This window comes from Molossus molossus, unplaced genomic scaffold (assembly GCF_014108415.1).
Source record: "Molossus molossus isolate mMolMol1 unplaced genomic scaffold, mMolMol1.p scaffold_m16_p_9, whole genome shotgun sequence".
In the NCBI taxonomy this organism is placed as follows: Eukaryota; Metazoa; Chordata; class Mammalia; order Chiroptera; family Molossidae; genus Molossus; species Molossus molossus.
This window is the reverse complement of record NW_023425403.1, coordinates 108,249,571-108,267,045: the sequence shown is the minus strand read 5'-3', so window position 1 is coordinate 108,267,045 and position 17,475 is coordinate 108,249,571. Positions and strand designations below refer to the sequence as shown.

Below are 17,475 nucleotides of genomic sequence, written 5' to 3'. Positions count from 1 at the left end.
AGCCACCCCTCAGCCCTCGGACCCACAAGCTCCCCACACACAGATGTCCCGGCCCCGCCCGGCGCTGGGCTGCTTCACAGGAAAGGAGAAGCAGACCTGGACCCCAAGCAGCCCAGCGCCACCTGCGGCCCTGGCCACCGGCAGGCCTCCCCGCGACACTCGTCCACCCCCCGCCCTGTTCTCTGCTCCCGGAGCCAAACTGCTTCAAGGAGCAGGCCAGGGTCCGAGTCTCCACCAAGTCCAGCTGCCTGTGGGCAGGACGCATCCCGGCACCGCTGGTTTCCACCTGAGCCGCTTTAATCCCGTCCTAGGCAATGCCCGGGGGTGCTCAGCACCGATGCTGGGGGGCGATGCGCCCTCAGGGGGTAGTCCCTTCTCCCCCACCTGCAGCCAGCGCCCACCTGCAGCCCGGCGGGTGAGCAGCGGCCCGTCCCGCGCCCCAGATGTCAGCGTCCTTCCGCCCGCGTCCTCCCGCCCTGCTCTGGGCGCCCAGTGCCCGGCCGAGGATGGGGGGACGCAGCCGGCTGCAGGAGGCCTGTCCTTCCGCCGCCCTGGCCGTGTCCTCGTTCCCTGGACGTGGGAGCAAACCTCCGTCGCTGGCGATGTGACTTGTGAGAAGCTGCACAGAGCAGGCTGTGCGGGGCGGGCTTGCCCGAATGTTCCCTGCGGAACCCCTTCAGCGGGAAGGAGCCGTCTGCGCCCTGTTTCTGCGATGTCCTTCAAGCTTCAGGGCCACCAGTGCAGGTCGGGAAAGGGTGGTGTCCCCTTTGCTGCTAAATGGAGGCACCACGTCGTCTTCACAAGACCTTTAAGTTCTGCCCTGGCCGGTTTGGCTCAGCGGTTAGAGCGTCCGCCTGCGGTCCGGAGAGACCCTGGTTCGGTTCCCGCCAAGGGCACGGACCTCAGTTGCAGTTTGTTCTCGGCCCTGGTTGGGGTCGTGTGGGTGGCAGCCAGTCCATGTGTCTCTCTCACGTCGATGTTTCTCTCTCTCTCTTCCTCCCTCTCTCCCTCTCACTCTATCTGAAGATAAATGCAAAAATGTCCTCATTCTAATATGATGTAATATATCTAGCAGGCTTATATAATATAAACAAAGTGTCATTGGACACTATTTTGAAATTCTGATTGACGCCGTCTATTCCTCTCACTTGGAGCTCTTGCACAGGCTACAGTAAAAGATCTAGTTTACCTACAGAGCGACAGCCAGGCTTCCTGCGCCACACGGACAGACGGACACCCACTGTAAACAAAGGGTCCAGTGTTTGACATCATGTCCACACTCGTGCATAACATTTAAATCCAAAGCAACAAAAAGCCAATGGTTAATTTGTAAAAGTAGCACTTTATTTTTTTTCAAAGAAAAAAACTGGAGAATTAGAGGTTTTAAAAACTGGAGAATTAGAGGTTTTAAAAACTGGAGAATTAGAGGTTGTAAAAACTGGAGAATTAGAGGTTTTCCACCATGACCCTTTGAGCAGAGGTCGGTGTTTCCCCGAGGGCCGTGCACCAGGCCCAGGAGGGCAGGAGCTGGGTCTCACCCTCGCTAAGGTGATACACCAGAAATCACGCCCACTGGGGTCACCGGCAACAGGAACCGCAGCGCAGAGCCTGACCCCAGGCCAGATGAGGCCTGAAGGCCAGAGGATGCTGCTGGATCCCCGGCAGTGACCTAAGGGTCATGGCTGCTCCTGGAGTACAGCAGGGACCGAAGGTTCCCGCCTCCCAGGCCGTTCCAACCAAACTACATTCAGTAATGGGGTCCTAATGACAGATCTCATCACATCTAAGTTTGTGGACAGACGTCACTGGAAAAGTTGTAGCAGAGTGGGGTACCATTCTGAAAGCTATCGTTAAGCTTTCTGAGCAGGTCCTGTTTTTCTAATTTCATAGATTTAAAAAGCTGAAGTAGCCCATCTGGTGCGGTTCAGTGGTTGAGCATTGACCCTGCACCAAGAGGTTGCCGGTTTGATTCCCGGTCAGGACACATGTCCAGGTTGTGGGCCGATCCCCAGTGGGGGGCGTGCAGGAGGCGGCCCATTGATGTTCTCTCTCATCGATGTTTCTCTCTCTCTCTCCCTCTCCCTTCCTCCCTCTAAAATCAATAAAGAAAAAAAGTATAAACAAAAAGCTGAAGTAAAGACTTCTGGTGCCCGAGTGCAACCAAATAGCCATCTTTACCTCTGCTGACATTTGTTGCAAGAAAATGGGTAAGTCCCCAGCTGCACACAATTATAATGTGTATGAGCCCCTAACGGAGCTTGAGATCACATGAAGCAAAAATGGACAGAAGGAAGGAATAAATGGATAACTCCACAGTCCTTGTCTAATATTTAAGGCTCCTTTCTTAGGATTTAATACCACGTCCAGAGTTTTTAAAATGTAGGAGGCAGGGACGACTGAAGCACGCGATCCCCAGTCGGGATCTGATGAAAGTTTACGAACACCATTCGGAGAGCGGCTGGACTGTGCTCACGCAGGCGGGGAGTGCCACGAGGCAGTGACAAGCGTGTGACCCCGAAACAGGACTTCCAGCGGCGGAGAGAAGGGAAAGAGCCGACCTCGGGGAACATGGGCCCACGCGGGAGTGGCGAGGAGTCGCTCGGAGGACGGCGCCAGGGGACCCGGGTGCCGAAGTGTCCCGGGGGAGAGGTCTCACGTCCAGCAGAGACGTGAGGACGGAGAGCTGTGTGCACTTCGGGGGAGTTCCTGGCGCACGGCTGGTAGAGACCGTCAGACTGGGTGCAATTACTGAGGGACCCATATAGATAAAGACAGAGGGAGGGAGCCCGGCGCCCCTTGTTCAGAGGTCGGGGGTGCCAGGGAAGCGGCCAGTGAGGAGAAGAAAGGACTCAGGGAAGGAAGAGCGGTGTCCCCAAAGCCAGGTGAGGAAGGTGTCAGGCCGCGCAGGGTGGTCGATGTGAGATGCCTCCGGTGGGTTGAGTCGAAGGGGACGGGTCCAGGCTCGATGAGGCATCGGGGCGCTGCTCCCTGAGAGCTGGAGGGAGGGGAGGGGAGGGGCCTGGACGGCACAGCAGGAGAGGAATTAGACAGATGGGAGGGGGCGGCCGAGCAGACAGGAGAACAGAGGGATGGGGAGGGCGTGGGTGTGGATCAGGGTTGTTGTTCGCAGAGAAAAGTTTGAGCGCATTTGCCGTGGGGACAACCGACAGAGGAAAACTTTGATGCTGTGGGGACACAAAGAAAGAATTGCTTGGGGATAAGGCGAGAAAGGGCGGAGCCAGCACCCAGGCTGAGGCTGGTAGGAGCAACGGAGCCTCGCACAGGGGGCAGGGGAGCTGACCTGCGGGTTAGGGGTTTGCGCGCGGCCCCGGGCACGTCTACATCCACGAAACTGTGAACCGACTCACGTGTACACACCAGATCCATGCCAGTGGGGTCCGAGCCAAGGGAGGGGCGGCGGCGAAGACTCTGTGGAAGGGATTTTAACCTTCTCTGCCATGTTTCCTTTTATTTAAAGAAAAAATGATGCAAATGTCAGAACTTTAAAATGATGTTTAGGCTCCTGTTCAGTGCCGGGTTTCAGATACCATGTCAAACCCTCACACAGCCTTCGTCCTCGAAGCCCGGCGACGTGGAGTCTCTGATCGCTGCGGTCCTGTGTGTCGATGGTTTGCAGCAGCAGGCAGGGCCTCGGCTGCGGGGGAGCTGCGACTGGGGTGCAGAGGGAACAGGTGTCAGAGGAGGGGCGTTGCAAAGAGGTGGAAGGAAGGGCCGGTGACCAAGAGCAGCATCAGGCATCAGCCCTGAGAATAACCGCAGAGCTCACGCTTGCCTGGACCTCCAAGGAGCGGCCGGCGAGGGCGGAGCAGCGGTGCCCAGGCCCGTCAGTCAGAAGAACCAGGCGAGGCCTCGGACCTCCGGCAGAGAGAGGAGGGATAGGGGTGCAGCGGCTGACAGCTGGCCTCACCCCTTCCGCAAAGGAGCGGAGGTTACTCACAGACACTGTGAAGCAAGATCTGGTATTTTTATTTTAAAAATATTTTTTCCTTATTGATTTCAGGGAGAGGAAGGGAGAAGGAGAGAGAGATAGAAACATCTATGAGAGAGAACACTGATGGGCCGCCTCCTGCATGCCCCCCCCCCCCCCCGGGGATCGGGCCCACAGCCTGGGCATGTGCCCTGACCGGGAATCGAACTGGCGACCTCCTGGTACACGGGTCAATGCTCAACCACTGAGCCACACTGGCCAGCTAAAGCAAGATCTTTTAAAAAGTGAAAAAATAAAGAGAAACAAGGGTAAGAAAAATAAGACGAAGCTAGATGTGCATAAAGTACCCAAAGACATACCCGGTGATCTGTTCACTTTGCTAAAATGGGCCTCCAATCAGTTTCCAAGCGACCAGCACAGCTGGGGGCTCAGGCCGCGGGCTCCGCGGGCTCCGGACAGATCTGGGCTCTGGGAGCCGCAGTCCCCCCTCTCCAGTCTCCGGGGCCAGGGCGAGATGTCTGCTGTGTCCCCGACACCCAGCTCTGGGGCCTTCCCGGTAAATGCGGGTTGAAGTAGCACCCAGCTTCTTTCTTTCCCAATAGCTAAACGAATGAGCCAACTCTGACAACAGAATTCCTGGTGGCATCCTAACAGGGACTGGGGAGGAAAAGGCAGTGAACTTTGAAACTTGGCAACTAAGGCAAGAGGCCGGTTTGGGAGCAGAGCGCAGGGGGCAGTGGACCTAGCTCCGTAACGTACCCCCTCCTCCGGTGGCCGTGGGCATGCTGGGGAGACCCGCGATGACACGCCAGCGCCCCCAGAGCGGGAAGGAAGCAGAGTGAGGCCACAGCCTCCTCTGTCTGCCGTCTTCAGAGGACTTAGGAAGTGACCGGCGGGAAGAGACAAGGTGTGGAGAGCAGACCAGTGTAAGGAGCAGGGAGGCACCGCAGGCAGAATGAAAAGCTTGAGGATGCTCTCCTCAGGGTCAGACTCTCTCCAGCTCCAGGGCACAGACCTGTGTCGGTGGCTAACACCGTCTGAATGCAGACTGAGTTCCTCATCCTCCCGTCACCGCCTCGGGCGTAGAAGAGTGATTAGAATACAGTACGTTAAGTCCTGGGTTGCGAGCAGAAAACGTTCTAGTAGGGTGAGGGTGGGAGAGACAAGAGCAACAGAATGCTTAGAAACGTCCCAAAACGAGCGGGGTGGAAAAGCAAAGCAAAGATGCAAAGTTGCTACAGCACCTGGTAAAATTGAACAAAAATCCCAAACACATGATATACACCACAAAACACGGGACCCGGAATAAAACATAGATCAAGGGACAGGTGGAAATATAACCCAACTGCTTCTTGCCCCCGAACAACTTAAGGAAAACATTAAAAGCTGGAAGACAGAGAGGTCAAAAGAACTGAATGAGATGAAGACCCGGCTGCAAAGTAAAGAAAAATGTATGACAATGGCTGATAACTAAAATTAAACCACCAAGGAAAAGAAAGAACATATCCAAATTAACTCCTGAAAATCAGAGGAACAGCTGGAGATGATCACAATAAACTGAGATGAAAAACAGAGTGTGCAATCAGAAAGGAGCTACTCGATACAGGACACAGACAGGAGGGTCCTACCTAAAGATCCCCGATAGCCTTGAAGGAGAAAAGCCAAAAAAGTCAAACAAAAAATGCATTCAAAGAAAAAATACAAGAGAACTCCCCAAAATGAAAACTTCACAGTTTGAAAAATGAGTGGATTCTGTACAAAATTTTATAGAGAATGTCAACAGTGATACCTGTTGTAGCTGAGCTATTAAACTTCAAGGAGAAAGCAGAAATAAACAAGTAAATAAGCCTGTAGGGAGAGCTCAATCCAGCGGGACTTAGACTCTTCTTCATGCTGATCCCAGAGGCACATTTTAAGTGAAGACGCGGAAAGACGGATAACAGACAGGCCTCAGGAAAAAAGCTCAGAGCTCAGTACGTGAGTCATTTTCTTGGAAAAACAAACTGACGAAATCCAGACAATAAAAAAAGTTTAAAAAGAACAACTCAGACACAGAGAGACTATGAGGGTTGGGGGTCCGCAATGAGCACTACATTTATTTCCTTGGTGAAGGATCATTCAGTCACCGGGAAAATTATGTTTTCTGAGCAACGTGTAAATATTATCGACTTGAACAATGTTGAGTAAGAATATGCAAACACAACCCGAGAAAGGAACAGAGGACTGGATAAATTGTACATCGTCTGTCAAACACGTCACCTCCCTCCACCAAACTTTGAAAAGATTGGGGGGCACCAGCTGGGAGACTTTATTCCCTCACAAATGGCTGAAAATCAAACCCGCACGTGTAGATTCACTCGCCTTTGCATCAACGAGGCTAACACGCCCCTAGCTGTAAAGTGAGTGTGGCTAATCTGAGTTAGTGACTCTCAGAAGACAGAACAACTTCGTTACTGTTTTTATTTTCATGGTTTTTAGAGAGGAAAGAGGAATTTGAATAGAAAAGTAGAGAACACATACAACAAAGAAACTGTAGCCCGGCTGGTGTGGCTCAGTGGTTGAGCGTCAACCCTGCACCAAGAGGTCGCTGGTTCGATTCCCGGTCAGGGCACATGCCCAGTTGTGGGCCTGATCCCCAGTGGGGAGCATGCAGGAGGCGGCCAATCGATGTTCTCTCTCATCCATGTTTCTATCTCTTTCTCCTTCTCCCTTCCTCTCTCACTCAAATCAATAAAGAAAAAGACACTGTAGCCTAACTTAACCAAGGAGTTGTAGAAAAGGTCTTGGTCACTCTCATTTCTAGATCTAGACAAAGAAGACCCCAGGGCCAAGAGGGACCACAGCACATGTCAGCAAAATCAAGGAGGATGGGGAGGGGCCAAACACCAGAGAGGAAGACAGGTCATCCTAATCTGCAAACAAGGAAGTGGTTGACCTCAGAACACAGACCAACAATATTTAGGTCTGAAAAATCATTAAAGAGACTGTCAAATGGTGAATGAACTTTTAGGAAAAAGGAAACTAATTTTAAACAATAATTCACATATTTACCTCATTCCATCCGCATCCCAATTGTGTGAGGTGTTCATTGCTCTTCCCACAGATAAAGGAACTCGGTGTCAGAGAAATCAGAACTTGTTCAAGGTCACACAGCTAGAAGATGCTGGAACGAGCTAGGATTTGAACCCTGGACTGTATTCCTGCCCCATTTACAAATAGTGTGATGCCCACTAAGGGTCCATGCGGTTTTACTAAGATAATGTTGGTCGTGCTAACTTCCCTTTATCTTTTGGTAATGTTTCAGGTACGACGATCTACCAGAGAGCAAGTCTCCCAGGGCACTCTTGTGTAAAATATAATGGAAAACATCAAAGTTTCATAGAATGATTGCTGCTTACACATTCTCCCCCTGAAATATCAGCAACGCTGTATGATCTATTAAATAGGATAATTCTCTGCAGTCCCAGGTCCTATCTTATTTGTTTCACAGACTATATGTTAATACATTTTTCCATTGTTTTTTCTTGACATGGTTTCTGGTACATAGCAGGTACTCGGAAATACTGGGTGAAGAAGCACCTGAACTGGGAAAACAATCTTCAGAGATGAGCTCTGTGTTTTCATCAGTGACTTCATGAAGACTTGAAGACATGCTTATCAAGTCTGGAGATGGTGACAGCAGGAAATGGGGGTGAATATCATCGATGGTAAACCAAGATTCAAAGTAGTCTTGACAGGCAGACGTGACAGGCAAAGCCAACTGTTCTCCTCCGTGTTTACCTTTAAAAACTGAACAGCCTGCCCTGGCCGGTTTGGCTCAGCAGTTAGAGAGTTGGCCTGTGGACCAATGAGTCTCAGGTTCAATTCCAGTCAAGGGCAGTACCTTGGTTGCGATTTGTCCCCGGCCCTGGTTGGGGTCACACAAGAGGTAGCCAGTTGATGTGTCTCTGTCACATCAATGTTCTCTCTCCCTCTGTCTTATCCTCTCTCTCCCTCCCACTCTATCTGAACAAAAATTGAAAAAAAGTCCTTGAGTTTGGATTAAAAAAACAAACAAAACCGAGCAGCCTTTAAGACGACATGGAGGGACCTGGAGAGTATTGTCCTAAGCAAAACAAGCCAAGCAGAGAAAGACAAATATCACATGATCTCACCTATTTGTGGAATATAATGAACAAAACAAACTGATGAATAAAATAGACCCAGAGACATAGAAATAGGGTGCAGACTGACAAACCTCCGAAGAGGGGGTTGGGGTGGGGGGAAGAGATAAACCACAGAACGTATATGCATGTATGCATGACCATGGACATAGACAACAACGATGCTGGGGATGGGGGTGGGGGGAGGTGGATTGGGAGGAGGGTATCAATGGGGAAAAAGGAGAAACATCTGTAACAAAAATAAGTTAATAAAAAAAATTAAAATTAAAAGCAAAACAAAAAACTGACCAGCCTGAGGACAGAATGGGTAGAGGTGATTTGGCAACGGTGAGAAAGATAGGAGGGTTTTGCTTGTCCATATCGTAAGCCAACAATTGGATGTCGTTACGAAAAAAAGTTCCTGATGGAATGAATAGGCTGGTGGTGTCCAAACCACAGAAAGGGATAACCCCTCTGGGTGTCTCACAGGCCTGGTGACCTCCGGAATGTTGTTCTGAATCTTGGACGCCCGCTTTGAGATGGTCCTGACTTCAGTGCCTCAAGACAGAAGGCCAAGAAAGAAAAACGTGTTCAGTGGGTAATTCAGGGAACCAGGGGACTGGGAGACGTTTTAAGGGGATGCACAGGAACAGGCAATTATATACAAAAAGACGGGAAAGCGCAGAACACGCAGATTTCGGCTTATAAGTCAGGACTGTCTCCCAAGCAGATGCGTTCATTGGAGAAAGGGCAGCTTTTGGTGGGGAGCCCGGACATTTTTGCTTCAGTGTGGATGACGAGGGAACCCTTGTATGGAAGCAGAGAGTCAGGAATCACCACGGGTTCCTTCCGGGGACCTCATTCTACATTCAGACTTTCGTACCAACGAAGTGATCCGCTCCAGCCAATATTTCCATGTATAAGCAACTCGTTTGACGCGGACAAAGTTTATTTCATTCTTGTATCAAACATGACACAACTAGATTCTAGCCTCCCATAGTTCAAAGCATAACTGCATTTTATAATGTTGTTACTGAACCCAGAAACTCAGAATTTAAATCGTCCCCAAGGATGAGGACAGCTAAAAGAATTGGCTGTGACATTATTTGACCAATATGTATAGTTTTCTCATGAATTGAGGAGCATCAGAGTAAAATTTACTTTGCAAATGTCAGTTTCTCCGGGGTAAAGGTTGCTCATACATCTTTTACTCTCTGCAACACTGTGGCTGATTAAATACAAGGACTAACAAATGCAGCTTGTAATCTTTTTTTTTTTTTATCCTCACCCGAGGACAATTTTCCATTTTTTATTCTGATAGAGAGGGAGGGAGAGAGAGGAAGAGAGAGAGAAACATCGATGTGAAAGGGACACATCGAGTGGCTGCCACCCGCACGACCCAACCAGGGCCGGGGACAAACTGCAACCGAGGTACATGCCCTTAGCGGGAACTGAACCCGGGTCTCTCTGGACCGCAGGCCGACGCTCTAACTGCTGAGCCAAACCGGCCAGGGCGCAACTTGTAATCTTTTAAAATTTTTTTCCCTTTATTGATTTTAGAGAGAGAGAAAGGGAGAGGGAGAGAGAGATAGAAACATTGATGAGCGAGAACATCGACTGGCCACCTCCTGCACGCCCCCCTCTGGGGATCAGGCCCACATCCTGGGCATGTGCCCTGACCGGGAATCGAACCAGCCACCTCTTGGTGCAGGGTCAACACTCAACCACTGAGCACACCAGCCGGTGCAGTTTGTAATCTTGATTAGAGAGACCCCTTGTGTATTTTGTTCTATATTGGTAAATCATACACCTGGGGTTACTTCCTTTTCGATGTAGAATCAATTGGATTTTTTCAACGTAGAACGTTGCTAATAACACCACCACCCCGGACCATGCTGGAAACACCGCATGGAGTGTGTGCGTCCTGGCTTCTCTGCAGCCTTTGTCCTTGGTAAGCTGGACATAGTAGCAATTAGACTACAGTACTTTTCTTGAGAAGAGCCACAAAATAACCGTAATGTATGAGATCTGCCATTTTCTTTAGGGACAGGTGTCCTGTTTCACGAAAGAACCCCGGTACTTAAGGAAAACGTTGACCGCGTTTCTGCGTCCCCAGCCAGCAACCCTTTGCTCTGCGCCCTTCTCGCTCATTCTCTTCCCATTTGGGCAGTAACAGCAATGTTTGGGGCAGGTAGTACGTGTCCGACCCTTATTTGCTTGTTGCCGATGAAGTCCCCAGGATAGCGCCGATCAGCGACTTTGTGACATGGGTCCTGCCCTGGAAACCTGGTAGGGAAGCGGAGGAGGTGTCTGCCCTGCGCTCGGATGAGCGTCTGTCGCGCTGAGACCCCAAGGGCACCGCGTCCCCGTCTCTCTGCAGAGCGGGCCGGGTTAGCACCAGCGCGGCCTCTGAGCACTTCATCGGCAGAAGTCCGTTCGCTCCATCTGCTCTCCTTCCCCAGGCTCCGGCAGGTCTCGGCTAAGACCGGGACTGAATTCCCAAGTACCCGCCGTCTCTCGTGGGTTAGAACTGCTGTTCCCATCTGTCAGCTTTGCTTACGAAGTGATCTTCCACGTCCCAGCAGAGAAGACAGTTATTTCGAGACAAGGCGCCGGTCACCTTGAAGAAAACACATTAAACTCATCAAGGATTTCAAAGGAAGAAAGAAGGTTGTGGGAACATAAGTGGAACAAGATAGCTTCGATAAAGACTAATAACTTGATTAAAAAAAATTTATTGTTGACAGTGTTACAGATGTCCCCATTTACCCCCTCCCTTTCCACCCAGCCCCTGCCTACCCCAAGCCCTCCCCACACTATTGTCTGTGTCCACAGGTTATACATACATGCATTACATGTTCTTTGCTTAATCTCTTCCCATCCCCTCCCCCACCGCTCCACTGAGATCTGCCATTCTGTTCCCTGCATCCATGCCTCTGCACCTATTTTGTTCATCAGTGTATTTTGTTCATTAGATTTCATCTGTAAGTGAGATCATTTGATATTTGTCTTTCTCTGACTGGCTTATTTCACTCAGCATAATACCCTCCAGGTCCCTCCATGTCGTCTCAAAGGATAAGAGATCTTTCTTTCTCACAGCTGCATAGTACTCCATTGTGTTCATGTACCACAGCTTTTTTATCCATTTGTCTACTGATGGGCTCTTGGGCTGTTTCCAGATCTAAGTTATTGTAAATAGTGCTGCTATGTACATAGGGGTGCATTCTTTCTGATTGGTGTTTTGGAAACTTTAGTCACTGCAGGGGGATTCTGGCATCCAAATATTACTTGAGAATTTTTTCCACCTGAATCTGAGATAAACATTTTGTTTCATTAAAAAATAATAAATGTATTGTATATTCTTATTGATATCTTTCCAATTATTTCAGCAGAAGATATCTAATGGATTTAGAGGTTCCAATGGAGTTTTAAAATTTATGTATAATGTGCATATAGTAAAATATGTAAAATTCAGTCATGTGTAATGTATTGTTTGATTTCTTAAACCCATACATACAGTCATATACCCATATCCCAAACAAGATATAGGACTTTTCCCACATCACATAAGGTTCTCTTGTGTCCCTTCCCAAGGCACACCCTCCAAGAGGTAACCCCTGTTATGACTTCTATCATTATTGATTAATTGGGCCTGCCATTGAACTAAAGGGAACCATACATATGTTTGGTGTCTGATTCTTCTACTCAGCACAGTATCGGTGACATTCGTCCATGTTGCTGTGCATCCCAAGAGTTCACCCATTCGCCTCACTGTATAGCAGTATTTCTCTGTACGAACACGTTGCAGCCACACCCAAGCGCGTGTACTCAGCGTGCGGTAAAATCCCTGAGCATGCAGCAGGGAAAGAGCTCATTTCCAGAGGAAGCCAAACGGGAGACGAGGAGAAAGCCCAGATCTGCCCTTGGGTCCAGGATCCAGGGCAGGATGCTGAGGTTAGAGGGAGGTTTGTAGAAGCACTGCTGGGGCGGGTTTCAACGGGGGGCCTTGGAACCTGGCCCTTTGTGATAAAAGGCATCAGCACCCAATCTTCTTGGACAATGGACCCTTCTCTTCTGAAAAGCTTTCAGTATTAAAGTTTTAGTTGTGTCTCTGTCTTTTGGTTCCATGTGGAGAGGGACAGAACTTTGGTTCTGGGTGCAACGGGGGTTCACGTTCTCTCTGTCCATGCTTCCGCTACATGACTCGTGGTTTGGGTCTGTGCTTGTGAGAAACAGGTAGGACCATTTTACGCTGGTTCTGTGCTTACACAATCACAGTTTATTCATTCATTCTCCCGTTGATTTGCAGCTGGGTTGCTTCCAGTTTGGGGTTATTTTTGAATAAAGCTACTTTGAATATCTTTGTATCTTTCCAATGGTGAATGTCAGCACTTATTTCTCTTATTTATGTATCTAGTGGTGGAATTGCTGGCTCATAGCGCAGGTAATGTTTAGTTTTAATGGAAATATGCAAATAATTTTTCCAAGTAATTCTGCCATGTTATACTCCACCAAAAATGTGTAAGCATCCTAGTTATTCCACATGGTCATCAAAGTTTGTTAGGTGCTTAAATTATGGCCATGTTGGTAGATAAGTAGTTGCATAGTCATTTTGTCATTGTTTTCTGGCAGCTGTGTCTCCTTTGGTTCTTTGTGTTTCAGTGTGTTGTTTGGTGGTATTGCACACTTCTTTCCTCTTCATTTGAGCTATGTGTCTCAGGTGTGTGTGTGTGTGTGTGTGTGTGTGTGTGTGTGTGTGTGTGCGCGCAGTTATCATTAGGTTTATATAAAAGAAAATTTCATATATACAGTAGTTTTTTCTTTTAATGCATCTGATCTCCATCCTCCTTGGCAAATTCAGACCTTTTCCCCTCCCTGTTATGCTCTGTTGTCACAAATTATCCCTGCTTATGCTGTAGGTTAGTTGGTGATCTTGTAGTTTTGTGACCATTTGCTCTTTGTTTCAGATAGAATAACCCCCTTGAGTACTTTCTGCAATGGAGGTCTCCTGGTGATAAATTCCCTCAGCTTCTCTATGTCTGAACATGTCTTTATTTTTCATTCGTATTTATAAGATAACTTTGCTGAATATATTATTCTTGGCTGGTAATTTCTCTCTTTCAGTAGCTTAATATTTGGTTCCACTGTCTTCTGGCTTGTAGAGTCCTGTGAAGAAGTCTGATGATAACATAACGGGCTGACCTTTCTAGGTTACTTTCTTCTTTTCACCACCTGCCTTGAGAATTCTTTCTTTGCCATTGGTTATGGACAGTTTTAGCACACCGTGCATTTGAGAAGGCCTTTTCAGATTGAGGGAATTAGGTGTTCGTTTGCTTCTTGGATCTAAGGATTTTTCCATAGATTTGGGACGTCTCATCAACTATTTGTTTGATAGGCTCCCTATTCCCTTCTCTCTCTTCTTTTTCTGTTATGTCTGTTCTTATATTTCTCTTTCTCGTGGAGTCAGATGGTTCTCATAGAGCTTTCTCATTCTTTTAGGCTCCGGTCTCTCTCTTTCCTCCGCATCATCTCTAGATTCCCATCGTCGGTGTCATCAGTTCTTTGGTCCATCTGGTCAGCTCCACTTCCCGTGCTCACTAGCTCATTCTTGATCTCTCTTACTGAGTTCCAGCTCTCCAGAATTTTTGTTTGGTTCTTTTTAAAAGTTTTAATATCTTTGGCAAAGCACTCATTTTGTCCATGGGTTTGTTTTCAGAGTGCATTAAATTTTCTGACTGCATTTTCTTGTATCTCGTGGAGTATTTTCAGAACTGCAACCTTGAATTCTCCGTCATTTGTATCACATATTTCCGTGTGTTCCAGTTTGGTTTCTGGAGACTTTTCATTTTCTTTCTGAGCTGCCTCACCACCTTGGTTATTCATGGGTTTGATGGATTTCCTCTCTGTCTAGGCATCTATGTATGAGTGGCATTTCTCTACCAGATTAATATGAAGAGATATTTTCATTATTTTCTAGTAGGTGGCATTGAATCACAACTTTTAAACTCTGTGAAATCACAATGCTGACCACCACAGTGTCTCTGGCTGCTGTCAATGTTGCCATAATGTTGTGGGGCACGGAGGGATGGGCTGGGGGACCCCAGAAGTCTTCTTTGTTTTTTCCTCCTGGTAATGATGACCTCAGGCCTCTGCAGGCTGCTCCCTACATCCCCACCAGGAACCAATTACAGAGGAATTCAGGGAAAATAGTGATTCTCTAGTACCAGTTATTGGGTTTGCGGCTAACATGCTTCTTAACCCAACGCCAGGCAAAGGGTGGCAAGCTCTGTTTCTCTGCTGGAATGCCAACCACGCTACTAATGCAGCAGCACCCAGTGCCATGGCACCGCCCAGGTCTGCAGGCTCATCGGCCACTGGTACTGCTCATTCTTGCGGGATGCTCACCTGCCACAGCTGAATTCCCGAGTCCGCCATGAGCTCCTGGCCTCAGGGCTGTGTGCCGAGCTCATCTCAGCCCTTCTCTCTACCTGCCTCCCCAGTTGGTTCCAATTTTTCCACCTTTAGAAACGTCTACGTGCAGATCCCTCGGGTGTATGTGTGCACTGAGCAGGAAATCCTTCGTTGAGTTATAACTGTTCAAATCGTTCGAGGGAAGAGGTCAAGAGGGTCTCTCATGCCACGTTCCTCTCAAATGGCCGTGTCAGTGCACCTGACACATCGGTGCTCAAGTCTCTAGACATGGGGCATTATTTGTTATAAGCCCTTGACCTTATGATGTACACTGGTTCCCCCCTTTTTCAAACAGAACACAAAACTAAGGAAATTGAACTCAAATGTACATTGGGTGTTTCTGCAGCATCCTAGAGAGCTTTGTCATTTATCCTATGACGTAATCACAGCCACGGCGGTTAAGACTCAGGAGATGAACAGGCTCAAGGACACAGTCTCTTGGGACCTGGACGGAAAGAGGAAATCAAGAAAAGGCAATGGAAGAGGAAAGTCCTGAAGATAAAAAAGAGGTAGAGAACAAGAAGCATCCTTGAGTTAAACTGGTGTTTGCAGGTATCACTGAGCAAGTAGACTTCTGGTTTGAAGATGCAAATCTTCACAGGGATAGATATACTCAAGAGCAGATTTAAAAATCGAGAGATGGATATGTTGATATCTGGTCTTCTAACAAAATGAAGAAACTGACCACCGATGAAAAGTTAATAGCCAGAGCACTGAAAATGTAAGCTGTTTTAGAGGTGGATTTAGAAGGCACAAGAATCAGGAGGAAAAAGCTTCTTGGTTAAAGTAAAAGGTCTGAGCCCTGGGAGATCATATCCAAAATGCAAGGCAAATATAGAGCAAAATTATTTTACTGCATGAACCTGGGTGCAGGCCGAATGACCCTCAAAAGGGGTCAGCCTTGAATAACAGTTTGGGTGGAGGTTACATACTCTGCTTTTAGCTTCCAGCAGTTCCTGCTGAATTACTCTGCCTGGCTCATTGTCTGCTTTGCAGTTGGACTGGTCTGGTACCTTGTCCTGCATCTGCTGGGTGATCCATTGTCTTGCACATAATCCAATAATCCTCACTCAACAGAAGGCTGAGCCAAGGTCCTGCAAGCAAAGCATTTTTTTGCAGTTTCTGCCTTTTGCAAGCTTTTACCTTTACCCTTTAAAAACGTTACTAACCTTTTCAGAAAGACCAAAAGATAAGGATAAACAGACTGTGTATATGGGGTTACATCCCAACAACCCTAAGCACCGCTGGATGGATGGCCTGTTGGGGAAATATCGCAATGCTGTTTATATAAGTGTACCACGCTGCAAGTCTACTGGAGATTCAGAGGGATTTGCCTTTGTGGGATTTGAAAGAAAAGAACAAGCCACAAAAGCTATTGAATTTCTTAACAACCCATCATAAGAAATACCAAGGAAACCTAGGATATTTCTTAAAACAGTGAAAAATATGCCTATCCTACCCTTCAGAGTAGCTGAAGAAAAGAATAAGAAAGAAAGAAAGCCCAGGTGAAGAAGAAAGACAGTGCCCATGCCAAAGTGAAAGACCCAGGACCATGTCTGAGGCTCCAAAGAGGAGGGTGCTGAACCCAAAGGCACCTTAGAAGAAAAAAAGCAGTTGGAGCTGAAGTGACTGTCTACCTTTGGTCAGAGCGGGGAGGAAGAAACAAAATAGCCCTGGGGATACAGGATGCCCAACTCAAGATCCAAAGTCAGAGAAACAACCCAGAAAGAGAACCTGAAAAAGTCTCGGCAGTGACCAAATAAAACGTCGATTTAGAAGTCTCCACTGAAGAGGAAAAGAAGACGGGAGATATCAAAGATCACTCTTAAAAGCAAAAAGAAAAAACGCAAGGAGAGGTGCAGGACGGGAGAAGAGGTTATTCTACTGAGAGTACAATCCAAGAGCAAACGAATGGATTTGAGAAAAAATGATTTATTACTGCAGAAAGCCAGTATGACTTCCTTAAAAAAAACACCAATAAAACTGGAGTCAGAAATGGAAATAGACCATGGAGTAGCTGATAACTCTGGGATACACCTGCCCCTTGGAGAGGACTAATGCAGCGCTGGGCCGTTTTCGAGCAGCATGACTGTGAAGCTCATTGCCACTGAGCCTCTACCCTGCAGGGAAAAGGTCGGGGATGCTTTGGAAGCAGTCTCAGAGGTCGTCACGTTGATTTGTAGGAGGAGGAACGGGATGCCACGAGAGATTTAAATCTCTTGAGGATGCTCGAGCTGTAGTAAGTGCATATGTGGGAATTAACAAGGGACACTGCTGGGAACTCCTATTCTTCCTGGGATCACTAACAGAGACATTGGCAGAAGATTCTGGTAGATGGGCACGTGAACCTGAACCAGCCTCACGATGAGAAGAGGAGAAAGGAGAAGTTAATCACCAAAGCTGAAAAGATTAGACACTCAATGACTCAACAAGCAAGTAAGCATATTCAATTTTCTGAATATTATTTTTAAAAATTTTGTTCACCTCATAAGATTTTATTGGGTGCTTGAGCTATTCTTCAAAAACCCATTTTTATTATGCTAGCAGTGCATAATGAATGTTTTAAAACCTACATTTACTTAAAAGAACTTGTAAATAAGTTTTTTTCTAGAGACAAGTACATTGTATACCACAAGTTTTCATTAAACCTTTTGTTTCAATTATCTTACATAAATCAACTTGAAAGTGATTTCGTAAATACGTATTTTGAACATTAGAAAAATGTACCTTGAACATGCCTCAATTTGTTTTTTATTCAACGCTCAGGAAAGATCTGGGAATGTGTTTTAGATTATTAATTGCATTTCTGTCTTCTGGGCTAACACATGGAAAGAGAACTTCTTTTGAGGAAACCAGAGATCCTCAGTGTTGTCTTAGACTACTTATTGTCCCCGGAAACTTCATGTAGTTCAA

The 17,475-nt window shown here is 47.5% G+C and overlaps 1 pseudogene; it reads left to right on the top strand.

Annotated features, from left to right (window-relative positions):
• Nucleotides 1-11,823: 11,823 nt before the first annotated feature.
• LOC118622489 lies at nt 11,824-17,033 on the top strand (annotated as a pseudogene).
• Nucleotides 17,034-17,475: the final 442 nt, after the last annotated feature.